Source organism: Anoplophora glabripennis, unplaced genomic scaffold, assembly GCF_000390285.2.
Source record: "Anoplophora glabripennis isolate ALB-LARVAE unplaced genomic scaffold, Agla_2.0 scaffold202, whole genome shotgun sequence".
Taxonomy (NCBI): domain Eukaryota; kingdom Metazoa; phylum Arthropoda; class Insecta; order Coleoptera; family Cerambycidae; genus Anoplophora; species Anoplophora glabripennis.
Window position 1 is genome coordinate 125,349 of NW_019416304.1, and position 11,160 is coordinate 136,508.

The window sequence follows — 11,160 nt, forward strand, 5'->3', positions numbered from 1 at the left end:
AAATGAATGGTTTATAAAAAGTGAATTGCTTTTTCGCTAAAATTGGACGTATTTCTTTCTTGATTAGTCTCAAAATTATGTACTTTCTCAAATTTAATTAAACTGATAATTAGATAACTTATCTAACTAAGTTTATAATTTTTGAAATGGTACATAGTGTTGAGATCTACTAATAAACAAGCACATGCGAGTATATACGATACTTTTATTCGAACATTTGATTTTTGCTAAAAATTAATTTTAAGATTTGTATTTTCCGAACTTATTATATACATACATATATCGATCAAAACTACTTGTCATAGTTGTTGACAGTTTAATGATTAAAAATAATTGGCAGATTGTTAAATTGGGTTTTATTATAAATTTATGAAACTACAACAGCAACACTATGTCCTTATTTAAAACTGACTTTTTGACGATTATTACTTGTTTGACCCTAACTTTCACAGTTTCTACATCCATTTTAATGATGAGTAAACGGAACACAGCACACAGCACTCTGTAACTATATGCACATGTTATATTATGAATATGATCTAAGAACGACAAGAAACACTACCTTTTGATATACTCGTAAGTCCATACCGAGGTCCATACTAGCCTGCTGAACTAAACAATACACTACAGGCAGCTTGCATACATAGTCGCCATGATGGCGAAGATACGACTGTCAGGGGAGAACACAACTTGGTCACGTGATTGGAATAATTTTTAAATAATATATTTTACTATTGAACTGATAATAGTGTTAAACTATATAAAAATTTAACTTTTATAACCAGCTGGTTCACATTTAAGAAATTATATATTTGGAATAATTTTCCTTTAAAGTTTAATTGTAACGTTAGATAGGCCAATATAAAATAATATTTATTAAATAAAAACGAATATAAATTTGTATTAAAAATTTATTCTTTTAATTCGCCTAACAAATATTCTAAAATCATAAATGGTTATATTAAATCTAATTTGTTAATTATAGACAAAGCTGTTGCAAACTGTTTCTTTTTTTAATTCAAACAAATCAAATGACTTGTATTGAATGTAATTGGTTTATCTCAATGTAACTAGCATAAATGTAAACTAACTGCATTCAAAACAACCGATTCCTTTAATAGAAAGTAATTGTTTTTTCAGTGTATAGACTCCTCAACATAACTTTCTGCTACAGAGGAGCTCTTCCATCCACCATGCCGTTTGATGGTTGTAGGATCAGCAACTTTGTTGGCCATTAAAGTTGTTGAAGTGCGCCTCATACAATGGCCAGTATATGCTTCTGGATTTGCGATATTCAGAAATGAAGCAACTATTGAGGGTACCTTCGCCAATGTGTTGATTCCAACAGGCTGAGACGTACATTTTTAATTGATGTAATAATACGCAAATTTAGTCCACGTATTTTCTCGCGATATATTTTTTGTCAACTTTAACACCCTGTATTTCGAATACCGAGTCCCGCATCTGGTCCTGCAGTTTCTGTATTTAAAGTGAAATCACCCTGTATATACACTGATTTAATAAAAAAAACGTCATGCTAATGATATTACATTTAATCAATAGCGTTCATTAACGTCAGGCTCATTGCTTTTTCTGTGGGGATCCTCAAGGTTGTTACCGGATCTGATAAACCCCGACAATGCATATTAAATAAAATAAACGCAAAAGAGAGCTAAAGCGCGTTATAGAGTTGTTCCCTAAGTAATTGCCCAATGGCTAATGCCGTTCGCACCCCTCAATTCCACCCCCTTGTTATCACGGCGACATCGTCCCCAAGGAGTAATGATACAGCATGTCGCGGTAAACCCCTGGAATTGTACGATAGTTATGAGGTTAATCGATTTTATCCTTATCTTTCACACCCCTCCCTGACGCAACCGAGGGGGATGCACCCCGATAAAGGGTCTAAGTGGATAACTGCCGTTTAATTTTGCTAGATAAATATAGCTTCTCTGGGGCTGCCACTGCGTTACAGTTTTACACCATTACATCCACATCTGTGACATATCGCAGGCTCGGTTTGAGAGTGTATGGATATCACTTTGAAATTATGAATAGGAACGGTGTGAATTAATAAGGGGTGACAAGTTTTGTTCTGTTAAACGTGTTGTAAGATGCATTGCATTTTGTTAAATACATAATACGAATGCCTATGTAATATAATTTGTGCAGAATACAGAAATAAACAGCTCCGGGAAACTGTTCTGTTAAAAATAAGTAAAACCTTAGACATCATAGACTTGGACCCAAAGGAGCTATAGCTGATAGTGCACTTCCCAAAAATGTATTCGAGTTTGCTATTAGTCGAGGCAATAAAGCACTAAAAAGGCCAAAAGTTCGGAATTTTTTCCATAAAGACGGATCGGAATGCGGTTTTTTGCATTCTCTTCCAAAAATTTTTTGTAAAAAATGTGGACACTTTGCATTTCTGACAAACCGGAAATTGCATTGCTGCAGCCAAAAATGCATTCAAAAAATGCATTTTTTGAGACACCTTCTGGAAGATTTCAAAACTTTGTAAATAAGAGTACCCAAATCGGGTACTCGGAGATTTTCGAGGTCGCTGATCACGATTATGATGTTCAAATTGACCCACAGCCGACCTGGAGCTCAGGAACGCCGATGAACGTCATCTCCGTGGGACTCTCTCACAAATCACGCGGGGAAGGAGATAAGCTCGGGGCCCGGGGTTTTTTTGGGTCGCTGAATTCAAATATGCCATCGTCGAACACCCCCCGGACACTTGGTTCGCCCGAACCTGGACGTGGACATCATCTCCGAGAATTTTCCTGACAAGATTGACAAAAACAACCCGAAAATCATTGTGGGGCGTTTTTTGGGGCGCTTAATCCAAATTTCACGTCGAAAACGACCCCCTGTACACCTGGTGCACCGGAATCTGGACGCGGATCTCATCTCCGTGGGTTTTCCTCGCACAATCGAAAAAGACGAACCGAAAATCGATATGGGGGGGGGGTTTGGGGCGCTGAATCCGAATTCCACGTCGACAACGACCTCCCAAACATCTGGTGCACTGGACCCTGGCCCCGAACGTCTTCTCCGTGGGGCTCTCCCAAAATTCAAGCGGGGAAGGAGAGAAACTCAGCGCCCGGGGGTTTCTTAGGTCGCTGAATTCAAATGTGGCATCGGCGAACACCCCCCGGACACCTGGTTTCCTAACAAGATCGCCAAAAATAACTCAAAGAACATCATAGGGGCGTTTTTTGGTGCGCTTAATCCGAATTCCACGTCCGGACAACGACCTCTCGAACACCTGGTGCACCGTAACCTGGGCCTGAATGTCGTCTCCGAGGGTTTTTCAGACACGATCGCAAACACTAACCAAAAATCAACAATTCCACACAGCTGTTGCAGTATTGTTGTCGGTCTCTAAGACATCAGGTTTAGTTGACATTCATGGGAATGACATCGATGTCAAGATAAAAGTTCGGGTGCACCAGGTGTTGGGAGGGTACTTTTCGACGTGAAATCCGGATTCAGCGCCCCGAAAAACCCCTCATAACGATTTTGGGTTCGTCTTCTTCGATTGTGTGAGGAAACCCCTCGGAGACGACATTCAGGCCCAGGTTACGGTGCACTAGGTGCTCAGGAGATCGTTTTCGATGTGAAATTTGGATTAAGCGCCCCAAAAAACGCCCCTACGATGATTTTTGAGTTGTTTTTGGCGATCTTGTTAGGAAATTTCTCGGAGATGACGTCCACGTCCAGGTTCGGGCGCACCAGGTGTCCGGGGGGTGTTCGACGATGGCATATTTGAATTCAGCGACCCAAAAAAACCCCGGCCGCCGAGTTTCTCTTCTTCCCCGCGTGAATTTTGGGAGAGTCCCATGGAGATGACGTTCATCGGCGTTCCTGAGCTCCAGGTCGGCTGTGGGCCAATTTGAACATCATAATCGTGATCAGCGACCTCGAAAACCCCCGAGTACCCGATTTGGGCCAGTTTGAATCCTCATTAATCAGTTCTTGGAAAAGTTTATTACTCGCTCCATACTGAAGTATTCTGCTTATCCATTTTCTTTGCCAAAGTCTCTTAACAATAAACAGTAGGTTATACACTAACGGAAGAATTTAATTTCGCATGATTTAATAGTGGCTTGAAACTAGAAACCAAGAAAAAGTGATCTTTTTTTGTTTTAATACCAGAGAACTAAAGTGCTTCTTAAGCAAGCCTTGGAATTTAAATATATACCTTAGTATCTGGCATAATGACAAATCTCTAAAAAACTTCGACAACAATTTGTACTAAACGATTAAATGAACATTATATTATGTTGAAATATTATGCAAGTTATAAAAAAGTTTATCTGCTCCCACTATAGTAAATATACTATTAATGCATTGTTTTTAAGGAGGTATCCCTACGGAAAAAAAGCGATTTCGAGTTATAAATTGCATATTTTATGAACAAATAAATAGAATGATGAACATTACATTTTATTAATTATTATGAATAAATATTTATAGCACTTGTAACAGTAACATTTATAAAATCTGGATAATTATTCCCCTCGCATTTACTAATGATTTGACCGCTCCATTTCAGTCACCGGAGGCTCAATATTATCTGACTGATCCATTAAAACATATGACGCGACGTACTACTAAAACCTGGAGTTGAAGTGTCATTGTAAAGAATCATGTTGGCTATTTTATTTTTGTTACTTAAACTGTCAGTAACATAACTTTCTGCAATTGTGGCTGATTTCCACTCACCAAGTCTCTTGATTGCTAATATATCAACTCTTATATTAGCCAGTAACGTTGTCGATGTTCTTCGGAATGAATGGCCTGTATATATTTCAGGATGTTCTGGTTTCAAAAACTGTGCTATCTTATTAGGAATCATAGAAAGGGTATTCTTGCCGACTAGTTGGTTGTAACATCTACCTGTTTGATAACGCATAAAATAGCTTCAAATTTCAGTTTTAATTTCCAATCTAATCTTGATGTGTTTCTTGAAAATTTCTAGGTGAGAAACAGAACACAGACGAAAAGTAATTGTAAACGTACGTGACATACCATTTTTAGAATCTGGAATTGTAATATACAATAATGTCCTCGAAATTTTTGAAATTGACGTTGTCCAAAGTAAGTTTGCATAACTCATCAGAACGGCATGCTCCGGCAATGCCTAAGACCGTCACTACCTTCATTAGCAAATATGTGTTATCGGGTGCCTAAACGAGAAAATCGTTGACTCGTTCTCTTGTAAAAATGTTTAACTTTTTAGGTGTACAGCCGTCATTCTTACGTTTCAAAAATGCTCTCAGCTTGGGGGTATTTTTGTTATATCCACGTTCTCCTCTATGAAACTAGTTGACTGAATAATTGAGTATTCACTCCTCAAACTCGCCAGTGACTTTAAAGTTCTTGACTTCTCCAAGAAATATGCTAGCAGTGATATTTAAGAAGCACCAGTATTTTCGTTCTGGCACAATTCTTTGAAATACGCAGGCAGTATTTGTTGCACTTTCTATTTGAAAATCAGTCATTTAGAAATAATAATTCAAAACCAGCAAAATTGCAACTTTTATGTAGCTTTGTTTATAAACGCATTAGAAGTGACAAAATCCAAACAACCAAGGCGACTTTGCAAGATTTCGAATAATGTCAAAATGAATTGATTAAGATATGCCAAAAAATAGAACCTAATCTTTATTTCATGAACCATAAAGAAATGTGGGAGCAGATAATATGTTATACACCATGCAGCAGTTAGGTATAATGTATCTCCTTTATGGTGTAAATAACTATAACACATGCTTGCGTGAACATTTCGGCAATTTTTGGAATGTGTCCTAATTACCACTTGATATGACACGTCATGCGTGAAAAGTCATCAAATTAAGCTAAATACCATCACGTAAAAGTACGGGCACGTAATGAAAATATATTGCAGATGTACGTATATTTTAAGCAGATTTATTTACTTAATTATTTAAGTATTTAATAAATAAAAACTAAGAAACAACTTTCATAATTTACATTTATCTAACATTAAGCGCTAGGCAATTAACCTTATTTTTCCTTGACTTCATTCATTAAACTTATTAAGTTATTTTCATAAGAATTACATTTTTAATAAAAGATAATAAACCAAGAGACAGCTTAATATACATAGTAATAATTTAACATCTCGTGTCGACATTTTTCAACACGATATTTTGACAATATGTCCAGTTCTTTTAAATTAAAAGATGTATCAGTCAGAAGTATATTTTAAATGTTGTGCAATGACACTTTTAGATACTTTACCAAGAATTATATACACTGTAAAAAAATTTCACCCAATTTTACTCAATAATGTATCAATTTCTGTTCACACCCGATTGAGAGAATTCACTCTATTAGTATTAGTACAATCAAAATTTTATGAGTGAAACTATTGCAATAGGAGTGAATTTTACTCGAATCCGAGTTTCTGCTATTAACTGAGTGATGTAAAAACAATTAAGAGTTGACTTTTTCTCTAATATGATTTAAATTTAGCTATACTCCTTATATTGTAGATACGATGCAGATGCGTAAGTAAGTATAAGTAACAATTTAACTATCCGTTTATTTTACCAAATATTAATTGAAACTCAATAGTTATTGTTTTTAATTATTGTAATCAAACCACTGCATTTAAACATAATTTTCACCAGAATAACAGGATTAAAAGACACTTGTCCAGCACTACACGCCATACACCACGCCTCGAGATGATCTAATGGGGCGATGGGAATATACAAAGACAACGCACGACAACCATAGAATGGGATGGGGTCACTCGATAACAATTTACTTCGATTTAGCTACAAGTGCACCAAATACGAGTTTATCTGCAGAATTTTTTTTAACGGGTACCTATATTTGAGTGAAAATACTCAGTTTTGGTTCAAATATTATCACAAATGAGTAAAATTATCAAAATTCTCAATATTGAGTGAAAATGTACTCAATAATTTCACAACAGATTCACTCCGAACCTTTATTGCTTTCACTCGCACTTTTTTTTATTGAGAAGGTGAGTATAAGATTGTGTATAATTTAAATATCTCTAATTTCAAATTTTGTATCGTAAAATGCTTTTAATTTTTTCTTACGAAATGGTGAGAATAACATCTTTGTGACTTCTCCGAACAACAAAAAGTTAATTAACCTTCCAAGCAAGCACTTCTACTTACGTTAGAAATCTGGTACACGTAGAACAGATTGAGTCATCTCACAAAATTATCCCTAATTTTCATAATTAAACAGCCTACTGCTGTGAGGAATGTGATGTTAAAACCGTGCACAGCTTGTCAACAATGTTTATTACAAATTACTATTCTCTCGGTCAAAGTTCATCCATGGGCGTAGCAATGAGTTTCTGTTCGTTTTTCTTTCATCTGCGAAAAAATTTTTTAAAAATTATTCAAACAAACCCTTGCCCCAAAATCTGAAGCACTGAAGAAAACAGACAAATAAAAACAAAAAATAAATAACACATCAATATATCATGCTATTCGTTAAGTTAATGTTAGAAGAACATCAACATATATTATTAAAATAACAATATAACCCACTAATTATAATACCTTCAAACAAATTTAGAATATTTTATCACGTGAATTGAAAGCTAAATTTATTTTACTACCCTGTTACAGATAAAAGAAATAATTAAAAAATGATAATAACTTTGCAATTTTATGAGCTGATAAAAGTAATATTATATAAAAGTTATTCTAGACAAAACAACGTTGCAATATAAAAATAACTGTAACGTAATTAATGAAGGAAATTAATTGGACAGCATTAAATAAAGATCCAGTAAAGTCAATAGGGAGTGGTTATCGAAGTTATTTTGTGAAAAAAAATGTCATATGAACGTAGGTCGAAATATGGTTCATTTCCGAGATAGTGTTTAAATTTTAATTTTTTATTTATTTTTATTAATTATTTCAAAGAGTTTTACAGATGTTGCCTCGAAATTTGATGGTTGTATTTTATTTAGAAATGTTAACAGCAACCTACTATAGATAATGTATCAACAGAAATTCAAAATACACGACTTGCTATAAAATATGTTTTATTTTTTTCCTCAAAAAACGGTGCATCTTACGAAAAAATAAAAGAGGCCAATTTCATTCAGAATTGATGGCGGATTTCCAAAAAAATATCAAAACGGGAAAAAGTCAGTGGCGTACCATTTTTTTATTAAAAAAGTTTGTGGCATTGTCGCATGAATGTCACTGGTGCAAGTAGATATATTCGGATGACCTCAAAAAATGCACATTTATCTCTCCAAAGCGTTTTTCAAATTTCGAGTCAATATCTTTAACACTATTTGAAATCATTAATAAAAATAAATAAAAAATTAAAATTAAAAACTCTGTATCTCGCAACTCCGTTGTTTTTCAACGAATCTTGACGATTTTTTTTTAACTGAAAGCTCTTTTCATAAGCTTTCCGAATATGTAATAATATATAACTATATCACGTTCGTGCGTCGTATATTTCATTTTGCAACTAAGGCTAAAAAATAAAAAAATTTGAAATTAAAATTAAAAAAATTATACATTATTACGAAATCTACCATGAAAAAAATCAGTGCGATTGTGGAAGATCCTCGGCATCGTCCAGACTAATAGTTAATTTGTTTATAAGGCCATAACTTGTAAACTATTCTACTTACCGATTCCAGATTTCGTGAGAATTATTAGACAGTAATAAAGAATGAGAGGATGCGATGCCAAAACGTTCTGGTAATAATAAAACAGTTTATAAATGTTTAATTCAAAAGTCATAAATAACGTTTTGACGATCGAGGGCTAGTTTTGTAGGTCTTTTGAAGACGAAAAAAAAGTACGCTACTGTTTTCTCGTGGAAATGAACGGAAAAAAGTTATAAGCGAAAAACGTGAATTTACGTAAAAATTATACAATTAACCATTCTGTAAACAATCTTCCCCCCAATTTTATGTCTGTGGAAACTAATATGTTGTTGTACATAATATTTAGCATCTATAGTGATAAATTCAGCTTGCCGAAACAAAAAGTCGCGAAATGGTCATTTTCCAGCTTACTTTCCTTACCTATAAAGCCAATAGTTGATTTCATTAATTTTACTTGTAATAAATTGGTAAAATATTTGCCGGAATTTATCAGACGTTTGTTTAGATATTCTGGTTCATACATTAACAATAGTATCTACCTACATTGGAAAATGTTTCTTTAAGTCATTTTATCACTAATCATTTAATGGTAAGTTGTGGTATGGTTAGTTTATTTACTAATATACCAGTAGACTAAATATTGGATATTATTAAAAAAATAGAAAATTATAACAATTTGAGAGTCAAAATTAACTTATGCGCAGGTAGAAAAATACTCAAAAAAGCAGAGAAAAAGCCCTGTCATGAAAATAATTTATGAATAAATATATACTTAAAAAAAATAGGTTAGAAACTAGGTAATGATTTACGGGAGCAGCTTATTATTCCATATTGTATATTTGTTGAATTAATTTCTCATGATCCGTAAAAAAATATACCGGCGCCACTGATTTTTATAAATCGCATTCGTAATGCTCTCTATTATGTATCGGTCTCGACACGCATCATCAAGGGAGGACAAAACCTCCCTAATCGTATTACAGTGATTCCGTCCCCCATCGCTATATTTTCTTCCCACCCCAAGTAGTAGATGATGTCGACTATATCAAACGTAAGTGAACAATTCATTTGCTACTTGAATTAGGTCTGTACACGACAAACCAATCCATCCTAACGCAATGACTTACTCGATTATACGATTTGATAGATGGATAGGTAAGGTAAGATAAGGTAAGTTCATACGAGTTAGGAATTTTTCAAAAAGTAGACGTATTTGATAGTGTAAAACTCAAACAAGTTGATTTTGCTTTATCGTTTCCGAAAATGTAATTCCACCAATATTACGAATCCAACAAGTTAATATACTATCAACTGTACCAATACAAAACATTTTCTATATATTGATGATGGCTTATTAGCCGAAACTAGTAGGAGAGGAAAATAAACATTCATACTGAATTAACTCTAGTTTCCTCCATCAATCTTACTGTCTTCTATACCTTATACTGTAACATTTAGTAGTCCTTCTTTTCTATTACATTATTAAAATAATATAAAAAACAATTACAGAAATTAATATGTCGAAAGTAACATGTAGTAGCAGTCATAAAGTAACAGGAACAGTATTACCTTCGTTTATAAAAATTTCTACTTTTGTTTTCTATTTCGTCAAAATCTTAAACTTCTTTGAACGATATCCAACCAATCTACTTCTCAAGTAGGGCACCACCTTTGAGTATCTTTTTATTTATATTTTCTTAATATTCAATATATTTTTTAACTTATATTATTAGATTATATTGACCATGACTGGTTTCACTTTCACTACTTGCAAAATGAGCGAGTAACACATTTTCATGTTTTTTAAATTTGTGAATTAGCTGTTTCACAATATTGTCTTGCAAATTTTCAAGGAATAAGTCAAAATTTTTATATATGCAGATAATTCAAAGATCTTTAATATCATAGAAAATCAAACTGACAGCATGTCACTTCAAAATTATCTTGAATTCAAGAATGATGTCTTTATAATAAATTGCATATAAACGTTAATAAATGTAAACTTATGATATATACCAGAAAGATAACAGCACTGTCTTTTGATTATAGTACCAAGAATGTTAAGATTTCAAGACCTTGATGTGATGTTGGACCCAAAATTATCGTTTCGACATTTTGAGGTTGTATGCAAGAATGTTTTTAAAATGTTAAGGTTTGTAATAAGACATTTCCATGATATTGCAACGATAAAAATTTAATATTTTATATGTTTATGTGCGTAGTAAGATGGAGTATGCCTGAATGGTCTGGGTACCTTATAATACACACGTGCAATCTTTTGAGGCGAAGTTTTGAAGGTTTCTTCTTTTAAAACATATTGGATAGGTACATACTACCCCAACAGAGATATATCTTACTCTGAACTGTTAAGTACCACAAGGGTGATAGGTACAGATAATTTATTTGCATAAAATTATTACTATTGTTGTAGATGATATAAGGTTTTACATTTGTATACAATATTTCTAGTACAAATTGACATTTGTCCTCTTATTTCGATG